Here is a 13,956-nt window from a genome sequence, read left to right as displayed (position 1 = left end):
CTCACGAAAGCTCATGCTCAAATAAATTGGTTAGTCTCTAAGGTGCCACAAGTACTCCTTTTCTTATTGTAAAGAGAGTGGTCACTTTGGATGGGCTATTACCAGCAGGAGAGTGGGGTGGGAGGAGGTATTGTTTCATGGTCTCTGTGTATATAATGTCTTCTGCAGTTTCCACAGTATGCATCCGATGAAGTGAGCTGTAGCTCACGAAAGCTCATGCTCAAATAAATTGGTTAGTCTCTAAGGTGCCACAAGTCCTCCTTTTCTTTTTGCGAATACAGACACGGCTGTTACTCTGAAACCTGTCATTTAAAGGTACTGTAAGCTAGTAACCAGTTTGTTTATAAGTAGAGTGGGGTGAAATTTTTTTGGTGAATAATTTATTTGGCAAAAAAACTGCAGTCCCATTTCGACCTTAAAAAAAAAAAGAAAAATCAAAATGTTGTTCTTTGAGTTCTGGTCCCTACGTATTCCACATGTGGGTACACATCCTCCATGCATCTGAGACCAGAGATTTGCAGCAAGTAGTGCCCATTGGTCTACGTATGCGCAGCTGCTCTCATCCTCTGAATCAAGAGCATAAAGGGAGGTGCGGGCTAATGCCCCTCCAGTTACTTCTGACCACTTCTTGGCCTGAGTTGGAATTCTGTGTCCATTATGATCTTCCTATTGGAAAGGTTGAAACAAAATGTTCAAGGACCCTACTCAATTTTTGGTTTAGACTTTGGACACGTCTAACAAAAGCAAATGACTATATTAACAAAACTCGGGCGGGGGGGCTATTGCCCTCTTTATAAATTTAAGTGCCAGTGGTTAGGGCACTCAGGTGGGTGACCCAGGTTCAGTTGCCCTGCTGCCTGATGTGGAGAAGGGATTTCAGTTTCTCCCACATTGCAGGAAGAGTGCTCTAACCACTGAGCTATGGGATAGTCTCATATGGGGCTTTCTCAATCTTTCCTGTTGAAGCTGTTCCACTTTTTATAAATAGTTATTGGAGCAGGAACTCGAACCACCCACATCCTATATGAGTGATCTAATCCCTAGGCTATAGACTCATTCACGCATTTTTTCCTGGCCAAATGATTATTCATTGACATGAATGACATTGAAGGACTCCCCTAGGATATGGGAGGCCCAAGTTCCTGCTTCAATAACTATAAAAAGTGGGACAGCTTCAGCAGAAGAGACTGAGAACGCCTTATAGCCCAGTGGGAGACCCAAGTTTAAACCCCTTCTCTACACTAGGCAAAAGGTGGGAATCGAACTTGGGGCGCTCTCATCCCCAATGCGTGCCCTAACCACTGGGCTAAAAAGTTATATGCAGAGCAGCACCACCACCATCACCAGCTCCTCTCCACCCTTTCCCATTTTGTGAATCTAATCCTTAAATTGTTGTTTTAGGTGCCCAGAATCAAAATGTTTTGTGTTTGATCCAACCCCCCAAAAAATTAGAACCTTTTATTGATTTGCCAAATTTCATTTGTGGTTTGACCCAAAGCAAAAATTTAAAACCATTTTGTTTTGCAATTGCCAGCAAACTGAAAAATCCACTATTCACCCAGCTCAGTTCATGAGGACCTTTTTAAAATGATGATTTTCTTGGTTTTTTTGACTGTCTGACAAACTGACAGTCCATTTTCAAAGTCAATACATTGCTTTACCCAGCCCCCATTTACTGCATCAATATCCATTTTTTATTTTGGATTTATTTTCTCATATGTTATAATAGTAACAATGTTTCTGGATTGAAATTAGATATCTATTTTACAATGTTTCTAATTTTCATTCTGAGCTAAATCAGTTGCGTGGCAGAAGGAAGTTACATTGGTGGGGGAGGGCGGTGAATCTTTGAGCATTTTTTTTTTCTCTTGGCATACTCCCTTACTGCTAACACAATTTCATTTCATATTGTGTGTTCTAACTGCACTATTAGTTAGCCATTGAATGCCAGTTTCCATCCCCATTAAAGTTCTAAAGCTTCTCTTTGGGGCTCTTGCATTTTTTCAATGCGCTGTAGTAGATAAGAGAGGAAAATACGAAGATGGACTTACTCAGGGAAGTGGTAGCATTCTAGTGATTGCCAAAACATCTATTTAGCATTTTAATTTTAGGACTTTTTAGCATTTCCATTTCAATGCTAATAGAGGAACAGAGGTGTGGGGAAGTCTTTTGTTGTTAAGCTTCAGAGGCGTAGCCTTGTTAGTCTGGATCTGTAAAAGCGGCAAAGAGTCCTGTGGCACCTTATAGACTAACAGACGTATTGTTTTTTGTTGTTTAAGTATTAAAACGTACTAATGAAAATACTGGCTTCTGGGAAAAATAATGAAAATACACTATGCATTTCCTTTCTTTTAGAATAAGGGAAAATGTATTCAGAAATTGTTATGCTGGAAAATTAAATCAGTAGCCTAATGAAGATTGTTTAATTTGTCTCCTCTTGGTCTTCCGTCAAGTTGCTCAAAATCCAAGTTATACCTATTTTCACAGTGCAATTTGTATAACCCAAATAAATTTTATCTTTACCGGCTTACCAAAGAATACATAATTACTTTATATGAGTGCCTTAGGCTAAAATTACATTCCACATACATTAAGTTTGCAGTAATTTAAAAACTGAAAATAAATTTAATATAAAATGGGAAGGTTATTTCCATTTGCCCAGTTTCCATATTTCAGTCAATCATTAACTGCCTCTGTATATTGGTGAGGGAGGTGGAAAGGAAGTGTGAAAAGTATTGTCACCAGCTAAATGTATAGCCTTAGTGTGGAATGTATATTTGGAGATGAATTGGTTGTAAACAGCTGAAATACAAAGCAGACTAGATATAACATGTGCAAAGCAAGATTTACAATACTGATTTCTTTTTCTTCAGTTACTTTGGGAATGCATGATGGATTATTCAGTTACTAGGAATAGTGTCTGCTTGTTCTCTGAGAGCATGAGGCACTGTCGTCTTCTAGGCTGGTGCTGATACAACTTTATGGATTGGGAATCAGGAGTGGTATTTACATGGCAGAGCTGAAGCACATTACCTTTTCAAGGCCCACACACAGACACAGAGTTTGCTTAAGTTGAAGGACAATCGCTGTCAAATACTTTTTGTGTTTTCAAATTGTTTTACAATGAAACTCCAGATAGAAATACAGAACATTGGGTACACCGAGGGCCAGCAGGAAACAGGAGCTGTTCAGATCTTAATGAGTCCCTTGATAAGGTGGAATTCATCTCCTCAAAGAAAATACAGTTAATATGGTATGAATTTAACAAGTCTTTTGGTTCTTCAGGATTTTTTGTTGCTTACACTTTGTTCTTTATTACTGGCATTTAATAGCACCCCAGCTTTGTACTTTACAGAAAAACTAAAAACTTCACTCTCCTTGTGAAATAGGTGTCGTCGTGCATCAGTGGGTCATGGCTGAGGATGCCAGGTTCAGGATGAACTGCTGCGAAATAGGGCAGACTCACCCCAAACTGGCAGTAATTCTATTATTAGACATACCAAGCCAGAAACAAAAATAAACTTCTATCTCATCATACTGGTTAACAAGAATTCCAAACTGCAGTCTCCTTTAGACATCCCAGCCCTTATTCCACCACCCAGACACTCAACTTCACGGGTGGTTATTGAAAACCAATTTCATCAAATGGTCCTTCTAATCCCAAGAAATCAGCCACATAGCCAGGTCAATATATAACTTGGATTTTACCCAATAATCACGCTTTTGCCAATCCGTTAGTATCTAATATCGAAAGGTAAATTTATAAGAGAAAGAGGAGAAAGTTAAAATGGTAAAAGAAATCATATACATACAATCATTGCAAAGTTCCTGGATCAGGTTTGTAGTAGTGATGGAATAAACTGCTGCCTTGTAAAGTCTGGTAACTTCCAAAAGAGTGGAGAGCCCTCTGTTCATTGGTTGAATGCTCCTTTTAGCGTAAATCCAAAAATGAAAGCAGGAAAGAGGCCAAATGGAGATGCTTTCAGGGGTTTTTATACCTTTTCCCATGTAGCTTGACTGTTCTGTCTTAGTTTGTGGGAAATTACAGTCACAAAATAGAGTCCAGGGTCACATGAGCAGGTCACATGAGCAAGTCACATGCCCTTGCATGCTTTGATGACTCATAGGAGTAGCCATTACCCATATTCTGGCTAGAGGGTCTACAGGAAGGCTCACTGGGCAGAGAGAGGAGCTTCTTCTATGATCCATTGTGAGAGTTAAGTATTCTTTGATGGGCCATCAAATTGAATAGTTCATTCACAATGTGGTGGCCAGACTGCATGTAAATTACCTAGTGGGTGTTACCCTAGGAGCAAACACATTTGAAATACTGGTACATAGTCAATATTCATAACTTTAGATACAAAGGTGTTGCATGCATACCAACAGGATAATCATATTTGATTGTAATTTTTCCATTGATATCTTATATGACCTACTTTGTATAAGATTTGTTGGAATTCTCTAACGGTATCACAGTAGGTAGGCAAACAGTCCTAGCTTACAGAGAGCCCCCCAACCTGAAGCAAATACTCACTAGCAATCGCACAACAAAAACACTAACCCTGGAACCTATCCTTGCAACAAAGCCCGATGCCAACTCTGTCCACATATTTATTCAAGTGACACCGTCATAGGACCTAATCACATTAGCCACGCCATCAGGGGCTCATTCACCTGCACGTCTACCAGTGTGATATATGCCATCATGTGCCAGCAATGCCCTTCTGCCGTGTACATTGGCCAAACCGCACAGTCTCTATGTAAAAGAATAAATGGACACAAATCTGACATCAGGAATCATAACATTCAAAAACCGGTAGGAGAACACTTCAACCTCTCTGGCCACTCAGTAAAAGATTTAAGGGCGTCAATTTTGCAACAGAAAGTCTTCAAAAACAGACTCCAATGAGAAACTGCTGAGCTTGAATTAATATGCAAACTAGATACCATTAACTTGGGTTTGAATAGAGACTGGAAGTGGCTGGGTCATTACAACATATTGAATCTATTTCCTTAAGTTAAGTATCCTCACACCTTCTCGTCAACTGTCTAAATGGGCCATCTTGATTATCACTACAAAAATTTTTTTCTCCTGCTGATAACAGCTCATCTTAAATAATTAGCCTCTCACAGTTTGTATAGCAACTTCCATTCTATGCATCCGATGAAGTGAGCTGTAGCTCACGAAAGCTTATGCTCCAATAAATTTGTTACTCTCTAAGGTGCCACAAGTCCTCCTGTTCTTTTTTTTAGTAGGTACATGTTATTCTTGTTTTAGACGCAGAAACTTAAGATTTGACTTGTCAAAAGCCAATGGTGCTATCAGAGCTAGTATTAGTGTGGCGTTCATGGCTCCAAGTTGCATGCTCAGGCCACTTGACCATGTCTGCTAAAGACCTTGTCTACGCTACACAGTTTCATCAACAAAAGTCAGGTTTCACCAACAAAACAGTGGAGGTGTGTACATAATACCTAATGAGCCTCCCGTCAATTTAACTGTCCTGCTATGCTGACATAATTAAACCATCTTGAGACGCAGCATAGAGCTTTTTGCAACAAAGTCAGTGACAAAGGGTCCGTGTAGACAGTGCACTTGCTTATGTCACCCTAAGTGACCTTCAGGAGGTGTCCCACAATGCCCATCATGAGTGCTCTGGCAAACAGATTTTACTCTGCTGCCTTGCAGCCAGGTACACAGGCATGCCCCCCTGCCCCTTTAAAGCCCCAGGAATTTTTGAAATTCCACTTCCTGTTTGGTCAGCATGGACAGCTCATATTGTATCTTCCCAGCTGACCACGCTGGCTTTCTGCAGCAAACACCCTCCCCCCTGGAGTACACCAGAGTTGCTGGGTCTGTGGGGAGAGGAGGCTGTGCAGTCGCAGCTCCAAGCCAGCTGTAGGAACTTTGAGACCTATGAGCGCATTGCTTGTGGCATGGATGGAAAGGGGCACAAAAGGGACACACAGCAGTACTGTGCTAAGATAAAGGGGTTGAGGCAGGTGTACCAGAAGGCAATGGAGGCCAACTGTTGCTCTGGTGTGGCGCTGAAAACATGCCGCTTTTACAAGGAGCTGTACGCCATCCTTGGTGGCGATCCCACCTTCACCACCAAAAGTCTTGTGGATACTTCGGGGGGACTGGAGGCAGTGGCCAGTGGAGTCAACCCTGAGGACAAAGTGGTGGATGAGGAGGTCGAGTTGAAGGAGGATGTGGGACAGGCAACAGGCTCATCTGGTGCTGTGGCGTGGCGAGCCAGGACCTCTTTTTGACTCTGGAAGGGTCTAGCTAGTCCCATCAGTCCGGCTCTGGCATGCCTGAAGCAGGACAGAGGCACTCCAGTAAGTACTCATTTTGCTTTGATGCTGCTGTGATGCTATCTGATTAAAATATGGCCATATAGATCATTGTTGCAACAACTGTCCTATAATTGCAACAAATCTTGTACAAAATGTGGCCTGCAGGATGTCTGTGGAAAGGTTATGATTTCCTGGATATGATTATGCTACCTGGATGCGTGTATCCTTTTTGTATTTGAAGTTATGAGTATTGGCTCTATAGCTGGATTTTATCTGTTTGCTCCTGGGGTAGCGCCCACAAGCTGGCTAGCTAGCACATCTGAAAGGGCCTATTCAAATTAAGTGGCTCCTCAAGCAACACTTAACTGACAAAAAGAACGAGGAGGACTTGTGGCACCTTAGAGACTAACCAATTTATCTGAGCATAAGCTTCCGTGGGCTAACACCCACTTCATCAGATGCATGCAGTGGAAAATACAGTAGGAAGATGTATATACACAGAGAACATGAAAAAATGGGTGTTGCCATACCAACTATAACAACAGTAATCAGTTAAGGTGGGCTATTATCAGCAGGAGAAAAACAAACCTTTTGTAGTGATAATTTGGATGGCCCGTTTCCAACAGTTGACAAGAAGGTGTTAGAGTAGCAGCCCTGTTAGTCTGTATCTGCAAAAAGAAAAGGAGGACTTGTGGAACCTTAGAGACTAACAAATTTATTGGAGCACAAGCTTTCATGAGCTACAGCTCACTTCATCGGATGCATACAGAGGAAAATACAGTGTGGAGATTTTATATACATAGAGAACATGAAACAATGGGTGTTACCATACACACTGTAACGAGAGTGATCAGGTAAGGTGAGCTATTACCAGCAGGAGAGAAAAAAAACCTTTTGTAGTGATAATCAAGGTGGGCCATTTCCAGCAGTTGACAAGAAAGTGTGAGGAACAGTAGGGGGGAAAAATAAACATGGGAAAATAGTTTTACTTTGTCTAATGACCCATCCACTCCTAGTCTTTATTCAAACCAAATTTAATGGTGTCGAGTTTGCAAATCAATTCCAATTCAGCAGTTTCTCATTGGAGTCTAGGAAGTGAATCTCTTGTGTGGACTGGTCCAGGCTGATGTTGATGGTGGGATGGAAATTGTTGAAATCATGGTGGAATTCCTCAAGGGCTTCTTTGCCATGGAGCCAGATGATGAAGATGTCATCAATGTAGTGCAAGTAGAGTAGGGGCATTAGGGGACGAGAGCTGAGGAAGCGTTGTTCTAAGTCAGCAATAAAAATGTTGGCATACTGTGAGGCCATGCGGGTACCCAGAGCAGTGCTGCTGACAAGAAGGTATACATTGTCCCCAAATGTGAAATAATTATGGGTGAGGACAAAGTCACAAAGTTCAGCCACCAGGTTTGCCATGACATTATCGGGGATACTGTTCCTGACGGCTTGTAGTCCATCTTTGTGTGAAATGTTGGTGTAGGGGGCTTCTACATCCATAGTGTCCAGGACAGTATTTTCTGGAAGATCACCAGTGGATTGTAGTTTCCTCAGGAAGTCAGTGGTGTTTCGAAGATAGCTAGGAGTGCTGGTAGCGTAGGGCCTGAGATCGGAGCCAGACAATCCTGCTGTCAGGGTGCCAATGCCTGAGATGATGGGGCGTCCAGGATTTCCAGGTTTATGGATCTTGGGTAGCAGATAGAAAACCCCAGGTTGGAGTTCTAGGGGTGTGTCTGTGCAGATTTGTTTCTTGTGCTTTTTCAGGGATTTTCTTGAGAAGATGGTGTAGTTTCTTTTGGTAACCCTCGGTGGGATCAGGGGGTAATGGCTTGTAGAACGTGGTGTTAGAGAGCTGCCTAGCAGACTCTCGTTCATATTCCGACCTATTCATGATGATGACAGCACCTCCTTTGTCAGCCTTTTTGATTATGATGTCAGAGTTGTTTCTGAGGCTGTGGATGGCATTGTGTTCTGCACGGCTGAGGTTATGGGGCAAGTGATGCTGCTTTTCCACAATTTCAGCCCAGGTACGTTGGTGGAAGCACTCTATGTAGAAGTGCAGTCTGTTGTTTTGACCTTCAGGAGGAGTCCACCCAGAATCCTTCTTTTTGTAGTGTTGGTAGGAAGGTCTCTGTGGGTTAGTATGTTATTCAGAGGTGTGTTGGAAGTATTCCTTGAGTTGGAGACATCGAAAATAGGATTCTAGGTAAGCACAGAACTGTGTCATGTTCGTGGGGGTGGAGGGGCAGAAGGAGAGGCCCTGAGATAGGACAGATTCTTCTGCTGGGCTAAGAGTATAGTTGGATAGATTAACAATATTGTTGGGTGTGTTAAGGGAACCACTGTTGTGGCCCTTTGTGGCATGTAGTAGTTTAGATAGTTTAGTGTCCTTTTTCCTTTGTAGAGAAGCAAAGTGTGTGTTGTAAATGGCTTGTCTAGTTTTTGTAAAGTCCAGTCATGAGGAAGTTTGTGTGGAAGGTTGGTTTTTTATGAGTATCCAGTTTTGAGAGCTCATTCTTAATCTTTCCCTGTTTGCTGTAGAGGATGTTGATCAGGTGGTTCTGCAGTTTCTTTGAGTGTCTGTGTCACAATCTGTCAGCATACTCTGTGTGGTATGTAGATTGTAATGGATTTTTTACCTTTAGTTCTTTTGTTATGATGTCCATCTGTATTTGGAAAGGAAGATGATGTCTGTCTGTATCTGTACGAGTTTTTTCATGAAGTTGATGGATTTCCATTTCATACGGCTAAATGCAGTGCCTTGCATGGTGACAGGTTTCAGAGTCTGTATCAGCAACAAGAAGTACTTGTGGCACCTTAGAGACTAACACATTTATTTGAGCATAAGCTTTCGTGGGCTAAAACCCACTTCATCTCTAAGGTGCCACAAGTACTCCTCGTTCTTTTTGCTGATACAGACTAACATGGCTACCACTCTGAAATTTATCTGACAGTGGACCATGGGAGACGTCCATCTACACTGAATGGACAGTCCTGTAAACATTCTGTCTGGGGTACAGGTAATGATTTCCTGCTGTGACTAAGCAAAATTGTGCACGGACATGTGACTTGCCCATGTGGTTCCAACCCCCATCTTTTATCTGTGATTTTCCACTAGCTGTGCTGAGGGCTTTGTTTGAAACAATGGGTTTACCTTCACATGGTAGAAGCTATAAAAGGCCCTGGAAACACCTCCATTTTGTCTCTTTCCTGCTCAAACCTCTGAAGTATGGACTTATACTAATGGGAGCATTCTAACCAATGGACTGAGGTCCTTCCAATGATTTGGAAGCAGCCAGAGACTTGACTTAAGCCAGCAGTTTATTCCATCACTGCTATAAGCTTGAACCAAGAACTTTGCAATTACTTTATGTATTTGATTCCTTTAACCAATTTTAACTCTTTTTCTTTCTACCTTTTTACCTTTAGATTTTAGATACTAAAGGATTGGGCATCAGTGTGATTTTTGGATAAGATCTAAGTTATATATTGATCTGGATGTGTGTCTGGTCCTTTGGGATCAGAAGAATGTTTTGTTTGAAGAGATTGATTTTAAAGAACCACTCATCTCTAAGTTTAGTGTTTTCGGGGGTAATACAAGGACTGGAATGTCTAAAGAGACTGCTTTTATGACTTCTTGTTAGCCAGTGTGGTGAAACAGAAGTTTACTCTTGTTGCTGGTTTGGTATATCCTATGGGGGATTAGCCACCAGTCTTGGGGTGTATCTGCCCTATTTCTCAGCAGTTTGTCCTGAATTTGGCATTCGCAGTTGTGGCCACTGAGGCACAGTTACATCTGCACAGTTACATGAGGTAGAGGTGTCCTTTATTTTGTTACATGGTGCAATTGGGAGAAGGGGCCAAAATTTACAACGTTGGGTACTGTTTGCATCTGCTTCGCATTCTCCTGTGCAGCTATACATTGGAGGCCCTGAGGAAAAGTTTGTTAATGCACATCAAGATCTCCAAGGAATCCTCCATAGAGATCTCTAGGAAACTTTCCTGCAGATACTCTGCAATCCTCTGCTGAAGGTTCCTTGGCAGAGCAGCTTTGTTTCTTCCCCCATTGTAGGAAACTTTGCCGTGCCAATCGGCAATTACTTCTGCAGGAACCAAAGCAGCGCACAGGTGAGCAGCATACAGACCTGGTCTGAAGTCGCATGCGTGCAGAGTGCAGGAGATGCACCCTTGCAGTTTCGATTACCTTCAGTAGTGTGACTTCAGCTTTGATTGCCCCCATCAGTGGAAAATAGTGCCAGTATTCAGAATGGTGTCTCCTGAATTGAGCCCCTTTTGAAACCACCCAGACCCTTTGTCTCATCTTGCACCACCCCCTATTCCTGGACCAAACTCACCTTATTTGATCCTCTGGCTGTGCTGTGTGCTTGCCAAGGGAAAGTGAGAAAGAGGTGTATGTAACTTATGATTTGAGACTTTGAGTGCACACACAATACTGACTCTGTGTATTGTTTCTTTTGTTTCTGGAGATGTGCCCTTGAGGGCCAAGCCTTACGCACTGATGAAGTGCCTCCGTCAGATAAGGAGGTGAACGAGGAGGAGTAAGGAGGACATGTTTCGCGAAGTGCTGCCATCTTCAGATCAGGCCGATAGCAAGCACAGAGACAGGAGAGAGACAATAAACAAACAATTTGAAATGCATAGCCAGGAGACGGGCGGGAGTGGATGATAAAGCTCATGGAAGACCAATCAGAGATGCTCAGATTGGGATGCAGGCAGAACACATGTGTGCTTCACTCCCCCTGCAGTCCATATAGAACTGCCTTCCTTTCCCTCCACAAACTCCCCCCCTCCACATTCCTCTCATGTTCCCGACCTGTCACACACACCCCTTGCACTCCACCTCTATGACATTTTCCATAATGACAGCTGGACTTACACACAGCTGTGAGATCCTTACTTCGGAGAGTGCTGTTCACTGTCATGTCCTGTGTAAGAAAAGTTAATCTATGTATTGCTGTTTAATAAAAATTTAGTCTTACAAAGACAGTGATTCTTTATTTGTGATGTATGGAGGGTGGTTGCAACAGAAATTCATACATGGGGCCATCGGCACATTTGCAGACTACAATTAATGCTCAGGCAGGAATCATTACAGGGGTCATTCAAGGTGACAATAAACAATGCCTGGCTCAATTCATTACAGAAAGACACATTACCGGGGCTCATTGTCAAAATCCTGCTTCAAAGCCTCCCTGATTCAAATAGCCCCGCACTGAGCCACTCTAATAGCCCTGGTGTGTGTCTGATCAAAATCTGCTGCCAGGCGATCCACCTCAACACTCCACCCCTGGGGAAACTTTTCCCCCTTGGCTTCACAGATATTATGCAGAGCACAGCAGACTGCTATGACCATGGAACTATTTTCCTCATTGAGGTCTAACCTGCCAAAAAGGCAGCGCCAGTGACTGTTTAATCTGCCAAATGCACATTTTATGGTCATTCTGCGCCTGTTGTTGAAGTGCTCCTTGCTGCTGTCAAGGTTTCTGGTGTAGAGCTTCATAAGCCATGGGAGTAAGGGATTGGCTGGGTCTCCGAGGATCACTATGGGCATTTCCACATCCCCTATTGGAATGTTCTGGTCTGGAAAGAAAGTCCATGCATGCAGCTTTCTATACAGGCCAATGTTCCTGAAGATGCAGCCATGCATCTTTCCTGACTACTCCATGTTGGTGTCAGTGAAATGACCCCTGTGATCCACCAGCCACTTGCAATACCATAGAGAAGCAGCCCATTCTGTTTATGTACTCTGCAGCAAGATGGTCTGGGGCCAAAATTGGGATATGTGTGCCATCTATTGCCATGCCGCAGTTAGGAACTCCTATTGCTGTAAAGCCATCCAGTACTTCCTGCACATTGCCCAGAGTCACAGTCCTTTGAAGCAGGAGGCGATTAATGGCCCTGGATGTCTGCATTACTGCAACCCCATGGTGGACTTTCCAACTCCAAATGAATTTGTAACTGACCAGTAGCAGTCTGGAGTTGTTAGCTTCCACACAGCAACCTCCACATTCTTTTCCACCATTAGGATAGCTCTCATTTTGGTGTCCTTGCACCACAGCTCTGCACAGAGTTTAAGGAAGGTGACTTTGCCCATATGAAAGTTCTGCAATTGCTGCTTGTCAATCCGATCCCACCACTCAGTACTTGTTTCCCGAGCCCAATAGCGGTGTTCCACCATGTGCAGCTGCTCTGTGAATGCCAACATCAATCTTGAATTTTCTTTCCCTGGCACTCAGCAAGGCTGGTGTCATAAATATAAAGGGAAGGGTAAACCCCTTTGAAATCCCTCCTGGCCAGGGGAAAGCTCCTCTCACCTGTAAAGGGTTAAGAAGCTAAAGGTAACCTCGCTGGCACCTGACCAAAATGACCAATGAGGAGACGATACTTTCAAAAGCTGGGAGGAGGGAGAGAAACAAAGGGTCTGTGTGTCTGTCTATATGCTGGGTTTCTGCCGGGGATAGACCAGGAATGGAGTCTTAGAACTTTTAGTAAGTACTCTAGCTAGGTATGTGTTAGATTATGATTTCTTTAAATGGCTGAGAAAAGAATTGTGCTGAATAGAATAACTATTTCTGTCTGTGTATCTTTTTTGTAACTTAAGGTTTTGCCTAGAGGGGTTCTCTATGTTTTGAATCTAATTACCCTGTAAGGTCTCTACCATCCTGATTTTACAGGGGGGATTTCTTTATTTCTATTTTTATTAAAAGTCTTCTTGTAAGAAAACTGAATGCTTTTTCATTGTTCTCAGATCCAAGGGTTTGGGTCTGTGGTCACCTATGCAAATTGGTGAGGCTTTTTTATCCAACATCTCCCAGGAAAGGGGGGGTGCAAGTGTTGGGAGGATTGTTCATTGTTCTTAAGATCCAAGGGTCTGGGTCTGTAGTCACCTAGGCAAATTGGTGAGGCTTTTTACCAAACCTTGTCCAGGAAGTGGAGTGCAAGGTTTTGGGAAGTATTTTGGGGGGAAAGACGTGTCCAAACCACTCTTCCCCAGTAACCAGTATTAGTTTGGTGGTGGTAGCGGCCAATCCAAGGACAAAGGACAAATTTTGTACCTTGGGGAAGTTTTGACCTAAGCTGGTAAAGATAAGCTTAGGAGGTTTTTCATGCAGGTCCCCACGTCTGTACCCTAGAGTTCAGAGTGGGGGAGGAACCTTGACAGCTGGTACCATGGATTTCTGTTCAGATTCACAACTCATGAAATACTGCAGGATCAGCCGGGGGTGTGTTCATAACGCTTATCGCAAGACTGGTGAGCAGTGCAGGATCCATGCTTTCAGGCAGAGATGGCGGGTGCAAAGTTTCCAGGGGCAACTGAAAAATGGCGTGAAACATAGTCTGAAGCCCTTGGAATTATGGGATGGAGAAAAATGCATCATGGGGCAATGGTCCCGCCCCTATGATGCACTGTGATCCATTCCCAGAACTCCTAGCTGGAGAAGATGGAGATTTCCATAGAGGGATAGCTACCCACAGTGCACTGCTCTGTTGGTGCTAGAGCACCAACTGTGGACTTGCTCTGCTGATTCACAGATTAATAGATATTTAGGTCAGAAGGGACCATTATGATCATCTAGTCTGACCTCCTGCACAACGCAGGCCACAGAATCTCACCCACCCACTCCTGCAAAAAAC

The sequence above is a fragment of the Caretta caretta genome, chromosome 6 (genome assembly GCF_965140235.1).
Source record: "Caretta caretta isolate rCarCar2 chromosome 6, rCarCar1.hap1, whole genome shotgun sequence".
NCBI classification, from domain to species: Eukaryota; Metazoa; Chordata; order Testudines; family Cheloniidae; genus Caretta; species Caretta caretta.
Note: the sequence above shows the minus strand (reverse complement) of the source record.